A 15843-nucleotide genomic window follows, 5' to 3' on the forward strand; every position below is an offset into this window, starting at 1 on the left:
TGTAATGAAATAATAACTTTCTCTAGCATTACTGCTATCCAGTGAGTCTTGTCTTCCTAATTGATGTGCCTCAAGTATATAGCTTCAGTTTTGTAGTATGGCTTAAATATGCTTATATTTCTATTTATAATTGTCACTAAGCAGGTAAGATGATTGTTGTAAGGGCTGTTTCAAAAACAGGAAAATAAATGCAGTTTGTGAGGGAAGGAAAAAGGACAGAGCTTGTTAGCTTGGGGCAGTGGTGGGCATCATTCAGAGTTCAATGAAGCAGCTGATGCTCAATTCCTGAAGCTGCTCTAAACTTCTCAGTTCACCTCTAGTACATAATACTGTCTTTTGCTACCTAGGAGCTTGTTTACTTTAAACACTTTTTACAGCAATCCCACTTTCCCAACATCACCATTCTTCAGGTACAATTTAATACATCACATTGAGTTCATATAACAATACCTTCTCCCCTTCTCTTCCTCTTTGCCACCCCTGCCTTTCTCCAAAAGTCTGTTCAAAATAGTCCCTAAGATTTCCAGAGAGAATTTGGGGAACATGAACTGAGAGGGCATATTGAGCCATTCCATTCCATTCCATTCCATTAACTGAAATCTATTCATGAGATGAATTAAATACATTCTACAATTCAACTGGATAGCCTTCACAGTAAACAATGGACTGAACAAGCAACATTATTAGGCATGTATACACACACACTTTCTGACTCACCGTTCAAGTGTGCCATTCTCATAAATGCTCCTTGAATCTTAACAACCCTGATCATTCTCTTCTATAAGACAAGTCAGATAACAGTTTTCTAAAGTATGTTCTCCTTCCACTATCTCATCAGTAATGATCACTAGTACATCCAGAAAGTCTCTGGACATCCTCAAAAGGTAAGTTAACATAAAGTATTTCCTCACAACTTTAGTTGGTTTAAGTTGAAATAATAATCTTTTCTATTCCTTTTAAGTTATGCTAGTGGAATAATTTAAAAGAATCTATCTACTCCATGACCCAGCCAGACCCAACTTTTAAATCCCACTAGTTTCATTGAGCAAGTTTAAAATATATGCTATTAAAATCATTATGGTTTAAAATGGCCAGACTGAAACCACAGTCACACACACACACATATGGCTTTGGTTCTTAAACACTGTATAAATTACAGTTCCTAATCAAAGTTTCAGGCCTGTTGCAAAAGGATTCCCAGCATTAAGGGCACTTTTTCCTTCACAATTTGATTCATTTAAAAGAGTGAGAAGGAATAAAGCCATTCCCATACCTCCAAAGGGCTGGGGCCCACCAGGTAACCCCAGCATAAATCAATGAATACAGTGAGAAGGTTAAAAGAAATGTATTTTATATAGGTACATGGAAGGAAGCAGATTGAAATCAGAAAGGGTGGAAGACTTACCCAGTTAAGTTTTCCTAACAACGAAACTGCTACTGTCAGTGGAACAGAACAGGAGCAATTTCCCCACAGCCCTGAATACAACTTCAAAATCTGTTCTGGACAGCTAGAAGTCTGTTAAAGCAAATCTAGAAGTACTTGGGAGTGGGATTGTAGTGGGAAGGAAAGTATGAAAAGTTCCCATCGCACAACAGAACATCTCCTCACACAACACTGGATTTTTCTCAGATGAACTGAAGGTAATGGAAAAACCACACAACATAACTGGAAATTCCTGCAGCAAACATAATTGACAGGCTGAATGAAGATTACAACAAAAATATTAAAAAGTAACTGCCTCCTAGTATTCAGCAGACCCATATTCAGGCATAAATTTATGGATAATCAAAATTAGACTGCATTTCAATAGAACTCATCAGTTGTGCAATTTCACCCTTTCATTCAGAATCTTGCCCATCATCCCACCTAGTTATTTGTAATATCTGACTTGTGCCTTATATCAGTTAATTGCAACAGAAATAGTCAAGCTATCCTTATAAGACTTTTGGCAGAAATGTTGAAAAAGTGAAAGAAAAGGAATGAGAATGGTTGATATTATGAAGACTCATTCTTTTGCACTTTCTCTTTCTATATAATATGATGCTCATGCAAGAAAAGAAATCTGTCTGAAGCTGTACCCACAAATTTAAATATACCTATATATTTTAAACCAGGGCTGTAAAATCTCTGGTTTGATTATTGTATTCATGAAGGTTCTTTTAATTAACAGTATAGGAAATTAAACACAAAGAAAGCCCCATAAAAATTAAACTGAAAAAGCATGTGGAATTAGGAGTTTTCATTTTCCATCCCTGCAGGCATGCAAAACTTGAAAGTCATGAAGAAGGTTGATTAGAAGAGTCTGGGAAAACTAGAAGCCTTCTTCCCTAAGCACTCACAAGACAACTATCTCCTAGTTTCCAGCACAGAGAGATCATAGTTTCTAAGCAATTTCTTCCATCTTGTTTCTTCCGCACACAGAGTTTGACTTCAGCATTACAAACCAATAAAAGGAGGAGAATTAGACATGAGAAAGCACATTAATTTCCAGCCAAATATGTTAGCTGGTAGAGTTGCAAATGCATGTTGCATGGGAGTTTCATTAAAAGATTGTTAACAATTTTAACATTCTATACTTGAAATTATCATTGGTGGCTCAGGGGAACAACAACTGAATTTCTTGCACAAACAGACCTCTCATGATAAAGTCTAGTCATCATTTACCTTTCCTCAGATGCTGAGAATACCAGGAAAAAGTTATCACACTACATGGACAGGATTATACGAATACCGGAGTTCTTTCAGGTACCTGGCTTCTAAGATAGGCTGTGGAACCATAATAGGGGGAGGAGCTATGGCCTTCCATGTTTCTCTTCCCATAACACAAAATCAGATAGGCATTATCACACCACCTGACATCATTTGTTTTTGTCCCAAATAGAAACCAGTTATGCTACAAAAAGGTTTTTTAAATGGATCCACAGGATGTAGGTTCTGCACTACTGTTCTAAGTTGTATAAATTTTAAAGAGTAAGCACCAGCACTTTGAAGTGTGCTAGGAAAAAGACCTCAGCCCAATGAAGTTATTTCAGTTCAAACAGAAATATGCAGTACAAATGTAAGGGAACTCTCTGAAATAAGTATGACAACTTTTATTTTTCTATGAGCTGACTAAAAACGTATCACTATTAGTAATGACTTATCGCTATATTGTCAGTAACCTCACATTTATATTTTAAACAACTAATCATGCCCATTAACTTAGATTTCAGTTGTTTAACATAGAATGTTACAAATATGGCCTCTCACTTGAAGGCGGAACTGACTTACTGTACAGAAGAGATGGGTCCTAATCCAAGACAAATCAGTATTTCATATTTCAGAGACAAGTGGATGCAAGACTTGTATTTCAAGTTGGTGTGTATCTTAGCAGCATCAGACTGAAAACAAGCTACTAGGCTTGCTGGCTGCGTGCTGCCTCCGTTTCTGAAGAACTTGCAAGGTGGAACTCTTGTACCCCTTCTTGTTGAGGGACTGTGTGGGCAAGTGAATGAGGTGCTGGATTGAATTGATTACTGGTCTAATACAGAATGGCTTTTCTTATGCTCATATATTCAAGTGGTGGTGGTTATGGTATTTCAGTGATTTTTGGTTAGATTTCAGTAGTTTTACGTTTGATCAGCTTGTTAAATATCAGATTCCCAGTGCAAATCATCAAGTTATTCCAATTGTGATTCTGTGATCTAATGTGTGAATTTTGACAGTTTATTTCTACCAGTAAATATATCCTACTGAACCCCCTTCAAAAATATAATCCTTAAAAATCAAAGTAAAATGTTGTGGAATATCTAATACTTAAAAATCAAAGTAAAATGTTGTGGAATATACTTCACAGTGTTTTGTAAACACAAACACTTGCAAGAGATTGAGGATTAAGAACAAATTCTGAAATATATCTAGACACTTTGCATTATAGCATACATGAAACTAGCAACTTCTTGCTGTTGCTTTGTTGCTAGTCGCGAAGTCGTGTCCGATCCATCGCGACCCCATGGACAACATTCCTCCAGGCCTTCCTGTCCTTCACCATCCCCCAGAGTCCACTTAAGCTCACGCCGACTGCTTCAGTGACTCCATCTGGCCACCTCATTCTCTGTCATTCCCTTCTTCTTTTGCCATCAGAGCAACCTCTACCACTTTAAAATTGCTGTAATATCAGATGGTTACAATGCAATAATGTTCATATATACTGAAAGCCCACGGATCTCAATGTGTATGTATTCAATAATTTGAATGTTCTATTTTAACATATGTTCTTAAAGGTTTTTTTACTGACTTATCTGTATTCCTATTTGAAATCCTTTATCTGAGAGACTTTCAGGTAATAATTTGCGCTTGATAAAATTTCTGAAATATTCTTTATTTTTTTTTTCTAAAAATTTCCTAAGGTTTGCTGAACATCTCAGAAATCCAGTATAGCAAATTCTTAATTCAATTGCTTCTGTTACACTGACTAGGCAAGGATGACAAAGAAATTATATTTTCCAGATGCTTTGGACTTCAGCTCCCAGTTTATTCCTGACCATTGGCCATACTGGCAGAAGCTTCTGGGAGTTGAAGTCTGAAACATCTGGAGATCTACCTTCTGCCCACCCCTAAATATGGGACCGATTTAATATGCTAAAAGCAGTCATTTTTCCCAGTCTTGGACTGACTCAGAAAGAAAGATATCCAAATCTTATACACATGTACACAGAGGAAGATCTCAGATTATTTCCAAGTTAATACAAAATGAACTTGGCAGAGATCTGCACTTGGTAGTTTTGGATTCTTCTGGCTAGTCTCAGTCATACTGGAAAACTCCCACGTCCATGGCATATTCTTATAATTAATCTAACTATATTTTATCTATGGTATGCTTTTAAGTATTCCCAGTACTCCAGCTAAGTTACCTTTCTTCTTCTGATTCCAAAAGGGTTAAAAGCAGTTCCTAACACTTCTCTTCTGTGCTGCTGTAAAAAAAGAGGGAGGGGGAGAGAGATGTTTGTGTTTAGGAATCTTCTCAATTAGCAAATTTCATTTTTGTAACATTCAAAGGACATGCTGTTTAGCTTTGAGAAGACGTCTTACTATATATACACATCAACATATAGCCATCTGCTTTAAAACAAAACCCCACTCCTTCAACAAAACAGTAAGACATGTAGCACACAGGTGACAAGCAAGTATGCAGTACTGCAAGTAGTTGCATATTAGCTATGCAGCTTGGGGGAGGGGGGATACACATGGCACCATATTACTGAAGTGTTGATAGATCCATAGTTAGAATTACCATTTAGTTTTCAGTAAAAGTAAAATTACTTTTTACTATTACTATTAGGCACAAAAGTAATTGCTTATGATAATGAACGTTGTAACACTCTCTCTTAGCCTAAAGATGCATTTAAAGAAATGTTACAGGTAAATACCTTTAATAATTTAGGAGCTTAAAATTGCACATTAAAAAAAAAACCCTTTTTTGAAAGTCTAATGCTTTCAGAATCTCCCAACGTTACAAATAGCTTTATATTGACTGGTGAAACTTCAGGAACATCTCAAGTGTGAGTTAAAAAGTTATTAGAAGGATTTCCCCCACCTCTTTACTAAGAGTGATTATTTTAAAAGCACACCACCAAAAGCAAAAGGGTAAAATTATTTTTAAAATTTTCTTATTCTGAAACTCACTCCCCAGAGAAAATTAGTATGAGCTTAATACATGTGACCATCAGAAATTTTAAATATGTTTTAAGTCACTTTGCAGTCAGAAACTTATCATTGCTCAGAATTATTCAAAGCCAGGAACCAAAAGACCTATGTCAGTTCTGGCTAAGGCCTTGGGTGTGTCCAGTGGAACTTTTGACATGTTTCCTTTGAACAGCAGTACATATAGCATGATGAAATCCCTCAGTTTTTAAAGCTTCTTGCCATGCAACATGGAAGGCTGGTATTTGAGAAACACAAATCTTAAGATCTCATGGACACAAAGCATAACAGGTTAAGGGTCCACTCATATGACAGTCACAGCAAACAATAAAATGTTTATGATTTACAACATTTGTATAAATGTACTATTCCATTTATAAATAGATTACAGGTCAGTTAATAATACAAGATAAAAATATTAAATGAATAAAACTCCATATTATAAGTTATTTAAAAATACATATACCAATAAAAACTGCCCAGCTATTCAACAAAGGATTCTTGAAAAAGCAGGTTGCTTACCTGTAACTGATGTTCTTCGAGTGGCCATCTGTGCATTCACACATATGGGTCCTGCGCCTGCGCAGTGCCTAGGCCGGAAAGATTGAAAACTAACACTTTTGGCGGGAAAACTCCGCTCCCCTCCCCCTCAGCAGTATATATAGAGCAGAGTGTCCGCCATTTTCTCCAGTCTTTGAAAGACCGAACGTTCGCCCCCTTTCGGAAGAGAACAGCATAACAATTCATAAAGTACCGTGGCAACAGCAAACAGTACCGATATACGAAACCACTCACCGACACAGAGCGGGGCCGGCGGGTGGGTTGTGTGAATGCACAGATGGCCACTCGAAGAACATCAGTTACAGGTAAGCAACCTGCTTTTCTTCGCCGTGGCCTCTGTGCATCACACACATGGGTCTGTAGCAAGCTTACCAGAATTGGTGGAGGGAGGTGTCATTGAAGAACGGCAGAGAGAACAGCCCTCCCGAAGAAACAGTCTCTTCTGGCACGCACATCAAGGCGTAGTGCTTCGCAAAAGTACATGGAGTAGCCCAGGTCGTGGCTTTGCAGACCGCTTGGATTGGGACTCCCGCGGCAAAAGCGGAAGAAGCCGCCACTGCTCTAGTGGAATGATCCCTTGGAGTAATAGGTAAGTCCAGCTTTCCAAGTTGGTACACTAGCAAAATGGTTTGAACAATCCAGTTGGACAGTCTCTGAGACGAAACTGGTAATCCTTGGTCGTGTTCAGAGTATTTCACAAACAGTCTATTAGAACGTCTAAGAGACTCTGCGTGATCTGTAGAAGGCCAAGCATCATCATACATCCAAGGTATGCAGGGACCTTTCGATCGGATTTGACGGAGATGGAAAAAATGCAGGCAACACAATCTCTTGATTCAAATGGAATGGCGTGGCAACTTTAGGTAGGAAAGAAGGATCCATCCTCAGAACCACTTTCTCCTTATGAAAATTGAGATAAGGTGGGTCGATTCTGAGAGCGCAAAGTTCACTGGCCCTACGAGCTGAAGTTACTGCAACAAGGAAAGCCGTCTTCCACGATACTAGACACGTATCGACATTTGCTAAGGGCTCAAACAGTGGTTTTGTAAGCACCTGCAGGGCAACTGACAGACTCCATGTGGGCATAACAGACCGAATACAAGGATGAAGATTTTGTATTCCTTTGAGAAATTTCCTTATAAGCGGTTGTGAAAACACCGATAGTCCTTGGAAAGTGCCGCGATAATGTGACACAGCAGCTGTATAAACCTTAACTGAAGAAGGTTTAAGTCCCAAATGGTGCAGTTGTAGCAAAACCTGAAGAATATTCTCTATCGAAGCTGTCATTGGACTGAACAAACGTGATTCCGCGAAAGATGAGAAGCGGCACCACTTCGCCGCGTAGGACTTCTGAGTTGACGGTCTCAGTGCAGACTTGAGAATCCTCAAAACTTCTGGATCCATAGAGTTCGGTCCCGCCAACACGTCCATCAATACTGAGGCAGCGGGGAGGTTGGATCGATCGTGAGTTGAGGCATCGGGTGATCTGGGAGATCTCGGACCCGAGTTAGCATTCTGAGTTAACGAATTCTCCACGCAGTGAGGTTCAATGAGGGCAGGTCCTGATGACGGACAGCTCCGTCTTGTTGAGTTAGTAGATCTTGTCTGGACGGAAGACGAAGTTGCCGTTAGAGATCAGGAGGAGGGTAGAGAACCACGCTTGATGAGGCCACCAAGGTGTTATCAATATTCCTGTGGCATCGTCGTGCACAATCTTTCAAACTACTTTTGTCAGTAGAGGAATAGGCGGGAACGCGTAGAATGCGAGATTCATCCAGGGAATCATAAGGGCATCCCCTATTGATCCTGGTCCTATCCCCGCTCTGGAGCAGAATCTTTTGCACACCCTGTTTCTGTGGGTAGCAAACAGGTCTACGTTTGGATGTCCCCAAAGTTGGAACAACTGAGTGTAGACCTGATGATTTAATTCCCATTCGTGGATGAACGACATGTGTCTGCTCAGGGTGTCGGCTTCCTCGTTGTCGGTCCCGGCAAGGTGGACCGCTAGGAGAGTTATGCCTCTCGGGATGCACCACTCCCAAATGTCCATAGATAGGTGGGCCAGAGCAGTGGACTTTGTTCCGCCCTGTTTGTTGATATTGAATACCGCCACTAAACTGTCGGAGGTGATCTGTATCACTTCGTGGCAGACAGTCTCCTCGAAGGATCGAAGTGCCTTGAAGATCGCTAGGAGCTCTAGATAATTTATGTGACTCAATGATTCTTGTCAGTTCCACATGCCTTGGGATCGAAGCCCTGCGCATACTGCACCCCACCTGATCAGCGAAGCATTGGTATACAGAGTTAGCGTCGGGTGAGGGGTTATGAACGGAGTACCCACACTTAGATTGGTAGGGTTTGTCCACCAAGTCAATGTTCGCATTATAGCATGGGGCATACAAAGCAGTTTGTCGGGCAAATCTCGTTGTGGGCAAAAATTCTTATTGAACCAAAGTTGAAGAGGGCAGAGCTTCAACCTGGCATGAGGGATGATGGCGACCGTGGCAGCCATATGACCCAAAAGTCTCTGGATTGAGAGCACTGGGACGGAGTCGTTCTGTCGGATCCGAGAGATGCAGGAACAGAGGCTGTCCTGACGAGCTGGAGGGAGAAACACCCTTGCTACCGTGGAATCGAGACGAGCTCCGATGAAGTCTATCACCTGCGTAGGGACAAGGGATGATTTTTCACGGTTAATACAAAGTCCTAGATTGTTCAACAACATGCAAGTCACATCAGCGGCTGACAGGAGGCTTTCACGGGTCTGAGAAACTATAAGCCAGTCATCCAGGTAAGGATAGACCTGGATGCCTTGAAGTCGTAAATGTGCACACACCGGTGCCATACATTTTGTGAAGACCCTCAGAGCCATGGCTAAACCAAATGGGAGGACACTGAATTCATATATATCGGTCCCGACGGTGAAGCGCAGAAGACGCCTATGGCTTGGATGGATTGAGATGTGGAAATAGGCGCCTTTAAGGTCGAGTGAGGCGAACCAATCCTCTCTCCTCAGCAATGGAAGGATATTTTGAAGGGTAGTAATCCGAAATTTCTTTGGTTTGATGAATTTATTGACACCTTGGAGGTCCAAGATAGGACAAAGACCACCATCCTGTTTCGGGACCGTAAAAATATCTAGAATAGAATCCGTGAAGCCCATTGGAGCTAGAGATTCGTCAAATCGCACCTTTACAAAGCAGTTGGTGTACTTTGTTCACTAGTACCGGAGAGCGCGGTGTAAATCAAATCGGGCTTGACGAAGGAACAGTATCAAACTCTATTCTGTATCCGAGCTAGATGATAGAAAGGACCCACCAATCAGATGTGATGGACTCCCAAATGGGGAGTCGGCTTTGCAGCCGTTCCCCAAAAGGGAGGAGGAAAAGTGGATGTGGAGGTGGAGGAGAGGTTCGCCCGTCCCATCAATGTTGACATTTCTCCGTGTCGAAGCGACGACGGTTCTGCGGGAAATGCTGATGGGGATGCTGCCTTCTGTGCTGGGGCTGTTGTTGGTACTGTCTCTGCGGCGGCTGGTAGCAGTAAGATGGACGTGACCATGACCACTTACGTTTTTGCTGTCCAGGCAATTCCATCCGTCTTGCCGTCATCCAAGACTCACAGATGGACTTAAGCTTGTGGTCAGTCCGCAAATGAAAGAGCCCAGAGCCGTCAAAGGGCATTTCTTCTATTCGCTGCTTCATTTCATCTGGGAAGTTGCAGTTCCTCAACCAGGCATGCCTTCGAAGAGAGATGGCCCTGACAAGAGCCCTCGAATCCGTATCCACATGGTGACGAGCTGTGCATAGTTCTTGTACAGCGACTTGCATACCCTCTTTGATGAATGTCCTAGCCAAATCCTGTTGTTGTTCAGGCAGGGGGGCGACAATGTTATTCAGCTTCTGCATAATAAAGCATTGATACCTGGCCAGGGTGGCTTTGTAGTTCAACATGCAAAGACCCAGTCCTGCAGCCACATAGACCCTGTGCACCAAGGTATCAATCTTACGGCCCTCTTTGTCTCGGGGGGTGGTATGTCCCCTGGCTTCCCTGCCCTGAGATGATTCAACCACAACGGAATTCAGCTTAGGATGGTGAAGCAAGAAGCGTATGTCGCTCTCCCGGACTTGATACATAGATTCGTATATCCGTACTGTGGGCTGAGTATGCGAAGACAAATCCCAAGGCTGAGTCACCACCTGCCGCAAGGTTGTAATAAGTGGCAGGACAATTGCAGGTGACTGCTCTCCCCTGACAATGTCATAGAACTTGTCCATGGTCGGATCTGGCTGGTATTGCGCCTCAATCTCGAGCGAGCGGACAAGTCTGGACATGAGCTCCCCAAATGAAATATTTATTTATTATTTATTATTTATTATTTATTAAAACATTTCTAAATATGGGGCTCTTCAGGTGATGATGGTCTCTGAGATGTAATAAGGACATCCGGTGAAGTGGAGTCAGCATCTGAGTCAGAGTCAGGCCCAAGATGGTACGGTTCCGATGAGGAAGTCGCTGGTGAAGTGGGACATTCAGGTTCAACCCGCCTTGAGGTGGATGGCATGTCCTCATGAGTGGACAGTGAGGAACGGTTCCATGGGTGAGGATGAAATCCGAAGGAATGATAGTCCTCCCAGCCCGACAGGTAGTTGTAGTAGGGTTGGAACCATCCTTCTCATCTTTCATCAGTCTAGGACAGATGCAGTGGTGAGGCTGGAGATGGACCTCAAAATGTCGCCGGAGGCACTGGGGTCGGAGACCGAGCCCTGGGGTCGGAGTCTTGGATCTCCCCATCGGAGATTGACTCGCAGTGTGGCTCCTCAGGCAACTGAGCAGGTAGGCCCTGTTGAGAGACAGGCTGAATCAGAGACCCCAGTGGGGTGACCTACATCGCCACTTGAAGCATCGGTACTGATGGCGTTGGTACCAAAGCCACCATCGGGATAGATGGTGCCGTCGAACCCAAATCCCTATGCCTCTTCTTATGTGGCGGTTTGCCTGCTTTATCTTTCTTCGCCTTTTTATGGGCAGAAGAGTGATACGAACCTCCATGCTTCCTTTTCTCTCGCTGTTTATGCGGGGGAGAAAGAGATTGTTGAGCCCCAGAGGGGGAATTCCCATCATCTGATGGATGCGGCTGAGGCATGGGCGGCGTGGGCGAAGAGCGTTGCCCAGACATGCCAGAGGCTGAGGCTGGGCATTGGCCAGATGCGGTCAAGGCTACAGCCTTGCGCTTTACAGGTGGAGCATGTCCTGGCCTGGGCTTTGCTGCAGGCTGATCTGATTGCATCAGCGCTTGGTCCCATAGGAGCTTCCTCAATTGGTTTTCTCTATATTTTCGTACTTGCTTAGTAAAAGCAAGACAATGACAGCATTTATCCGTCCTGTGCCCCTCGCTGAGGCAAAGGAGGCACAAGTCATGGGGGTCCGCCAGGGACATTTTGGACCCACATTCCGCACATTTGCGGAAGGCCGCCCGCTGCACCATCGCAGAAAAAGAAGAAATAGGATATAGGAAAGAGGGAAAGATAATATTTTTGGTTTGTTTTTTTTTAATAGGAAGAAGAAAAGAGAAAGAAAGATATAACAAGGGGATAATAACTTGTGAATATAAACAACAAGAAGAGTATAAGAACAATAGAAATAACTAGTAAATACTGAGTTGAGCAAGAGACGAACAGGCACGAGGCACAGCGAACGGTGGTCACAAAAGACCGGAGAAAATGGCGGACGCTCCGCTCTATATATACTGCTGAGGGGGAGGGGAGCAGAGTTTTCCCACCAAAACTGTTAGCTTTCAATCTTTCCGGCCTAGGCACTGCGCAGGTGCAGCACCCATATGGGTGATGCACAGAGGCCACAACAAAGAACAACAATGTTTTCAGGAGAATCTGAAAACAACCCAATACTGGCGTCTGCCTGAATTTCAGAGGCAGGGAGTCCCAGAGAAATGGAGTCCCTACACTGAAAGCTCATTTCCAGGTAGGTTCCAGTAGGGTTATAGGGCCATGTGGAACTTCTACAATTATTACCTTAGTGACTAGGCAGGTCGGTAAGAGATAAGGTGCTCCCTCAAATATCCATCACTTGCTAACATCAGTATTCATTGCCAAATAAATCTTCCTATATAGCTTCTCTGAGAATCTCACTGTAGTTCCTAAGGTAAGGGCTAGGGCTTTACCAGAGCCATACCATACCGAATAAATCAACATGGGGAAAAAAGAAAGTACATTATGTTGAGTTGCACCATTTATCCATTCAGGCCAGTACTGGCAGCAGTTCATCAAGGTTTCAGGTGGGATTTTTTAAAGCCCTACCTGGAGATGTCAGAAATCCTCTACCACTAAACTATGTCCCTTCGCCAATCAAATCCAACAGAGCTTTCATGGGGAGTATGCTCCTATCTGAAACATGAAGACAGCTTCAGCATCAAGGCACTACACAATTTACATTGTCTTCCTGCCTACACTGAGTTTGAATGTGCTCTCTTCAACATCCAGGATATAAATGCTTTCAGATGCACTTTCAGGAAACCCATTTGCTATACCTGACAGATATGAAACAGTTCAGGAGACAAGAATGACAAAATGCACTTGCAGTTTCCCAAAATAAACATCCCTTGAGTACCTATGTATGAGACATGAGCAGAACCACTGTAACAGAGTGACCCTCCTATCTCACATAAGCACAGAAGGAAGCCCGCTTGACAACAGCCATTTAGGGATCAAAGAGAATCAACAGGGTCACACTTGCTGTCCAAGGTACTTTCAGCTTTAAACACAGGATGGATTCTACTGAATATTTTAAATCAGGAGTACAGAGATAATTATTATGCTCAAGCTAATGATGGCCAGCAAGTGACAAAGAATCATACATATAAGGTAAGTCTGAACTCACATAAAATACTGGAAGATATCGCAAATTCTGAGATGGCTGCTCTGCTCTAAATAAAGTGTACCACTCTGTACGTACAGATACACATGATCATTTTAGTTTACTGAAAATAAAAACAGATCTTAATGAAAGGCCAAGGCACACTGTTAATATAAAGAAGTTACATAATGGTACAGCTTACATATACATCTGTCACATATTACAATAAACTTAATCATAGGGAATGAAAAAGCTATTTTATCCTAACCCAAAGGCTTGCACGGGTCCACCAGATTTTGTTCACTATTTTTTTTTTTTTTTTTTTTGAGCAGCTGACACACATCCCTTCCATGTCATTTCACAAACTATTTCTTTGGCCCAGAGTACCACAACTTGCTGAATACAAAAAAAAAAAAAAAACGATTAAAGTGGCTGCCCAGCACATTGTCTTGACATAGTCTCGTTGGGACTTACAAGTACACATGCATCGGATCATATTGCATTGCCCTGTTTGACACACAGAATTAGCGCCACAATTTTTTTTATTCTGGATATTTAACATAATTATTAATATGCAGTGGCCGAGATCTAAACATTAGCTTTTTAAATATTATATTAACCCAATGTGATTATACTTTTCTTCTTCTGAAAATACTTAACATTTTAATTTAATTAAAATTTGTAATTTAAACTTACAAGTTTGGCCATGTGTCCTATCCTAGAGAACAGTCCAGTGTAAGTGTCCTTTTGAAATGGACTAGTCAGTTCAAGGCTGGTTTAATTTTAAAGAACCATGAGAAAGGAACAGAATTCTTGAAATTGTCCATCAACCCAATAGCACCTGGAGAGCTATTTGGATAGCAGGCACATCAGTCACATTTTTTTCAGCAGTGAGAGGTACTGTATTTCTAAAGAAATTATAGCAATTTGCACATACATATACATGTACATTTTAAGCAAGTTGCTACACTGTTTTGTCCTCTTTTTGGTGATGCACAGGTGGCCAACCATATTCCATGTTTTATTCTGTATTCAAGGGATGATTTGTTGATGGCATCTTGGAGCAGGCTTCAATCACCAGAGATAAGAAAGTTTATATTTAAGGAATTACTCTTTAAGATGTGCAGGCCCCCAAAATGGAGCTGTCCCCAATTTCACAGCTAATGTAGGTTAAATGTTTCTTTAGGATTGCATTGTATTTATTTTATACTTGTTTTATTATGTTTCTAGCTGCCTGATAGCTTTATAAACCGGGACATAAAATATTTCTAATATTAAAATAATTTTTCATTTAGTATCAAGGACTCAAGAAACTGAACCCCAAATCTTGTATTCGCTGAACAAAAATGAACAAATGGGAAATCGATCAGATTATACACAAACTTGTTGGCTTTACTACCTACCTTTAATTTCAACACTGTTAGGATGTTTATTCAACATACTGATTTTTGACTAAGAGAGATGGAGATAAGCTTAGCCTTCCACTTCAAGTACTGCCATACTATTTAGATTTGCCCAAGATTTAAGTGAGATGTCACTGTGGTTGTAAAGAGGCAATTACATGATCACATCTCTTCCTCATCACCTCTAAGTTTTATTAGACTACACTAAATAGAGCACAAGAGATTCTAAGTATTGACACTATTCAAATAATCATCACAGTGGCCAACAAGATAACTATGATAAGCATACAGAATAGGCATGAATGCACTAGAAGATGCATACTGCTTGAGGTGGACTCAAAAAATCAGAAAAGTAGTGCACATGACTGTTAGTAGAATCTCACATCACAATTAATACTTTAGGCAGGAACATTCAACAGTTACGGGTACTTAAACATAGCAAATGTATTAAACTACCATCTGTGAAATTAACGATTTCTTACCTAGTGTGCACAATAAGGTAGCACTGTATGCAAGACACAAATACAAAATAGTTTCTTCTAATTAACAACTTGTTCTTCAAAACTGAAACAGACTGATGACCAGCATTCAACCCACAGCGATTACTCATTTTCTTTTGGTAGGGTTATCCATAAACCAGTACAAAACCCACTCAGGAATTTCTCAAACAAATGTCAATACAAATATAATAGTAACTGAAATAACTGAGCCACCACTTTTGACCAAGGCCATGGTGGTAATCTGAAACTATTTGTGAGTCTCTTATTTTGTATATTAACAGATGGTATATCAAGTCAAAATACATAGTGGTGGATGCCTCCAATAAGCCCTTCACATGAGGAGTTTACTCCTTTCCAATAATTGTCCTTTCCTCCTGCATCACTTTTAAAGAGCACCTGGATGCATTTTCCCTCGGTTCACAAAATGCTTTCAAAGATCCATCATTTCCCACACTTCAAAAAAAAATTTATGCTCCATTTTAAGTGCTTTCTTATTGTTTTATTCTTTAATGATGTTCTGTATAGCAATACAGAAGCAAATGACCACATGTGAAGGTACCATCCAAGTTAATTACTATTCATTGTGGTATAGTAGCAAAGCAAAGCAAGAGAAACACAAGAACAGGCTGCATTTTCAGCTAGAGAGTTTGTAAATGCGGTACAAATATTATTTACCTGGTATGCTACAAGTTCATTTTCAGCTTATGTCAACAGTACCTGAAAGTTATTAGGTGTTACATATCAAACTAGTTCACAGTTTATCTATGTCTAGTTACTGGAAGTAGGTGGTGGTGGTGATAGTATTTACATGGCAAAAATCAAA

The 15843-nt window shown here is 41.2% G+C and overlaps 1 protein-coding gene across 17 annotated transcripts in view; it reads right to left on the reverse strand.

Moving 5' to 3' along the window:
• Window positions 1–15843, reverse strand: part of ZBTB20 (zinc finger and BTB domain containing 20) — a 635479-nt gene that overhangs the window by 520007 nt on the left and 99629 nt on the right. For 15 of the 17 annotated variants that reach the window (XR_006415891.1, XR_006415892.1, XR_006415893.1 and 12 more), the window contains exon 2: window positions 4894–4953. The gene's annotated coding sequence lies outside the window, so the exon portion shown is untranslated. The remainder of the gene's footprint in view (window positions 1–4893; window positions 4954–15843) is intronic. The other 2 variants (XM_044442011.1, XM_044442006.1) reach the window with 1 other exon arrangement.

The sequence above is a fragment of the Varanus komodoensis genome, unplaced genomic scaffold (assembly GCF_004798865.1).
Source record: "Varanus komodoensis strain SLA01 unplaced genomic scaffold, ASM479886v1 scaffold4, whole genome shotgun sequence".
In the NCBI taxonomy this organism is placed as follows: Eukaryota; Metazoa; Chordata; class Lepidosauria; order Squamata; family Varanidae; genus Varanus; species Varanus komodoensis.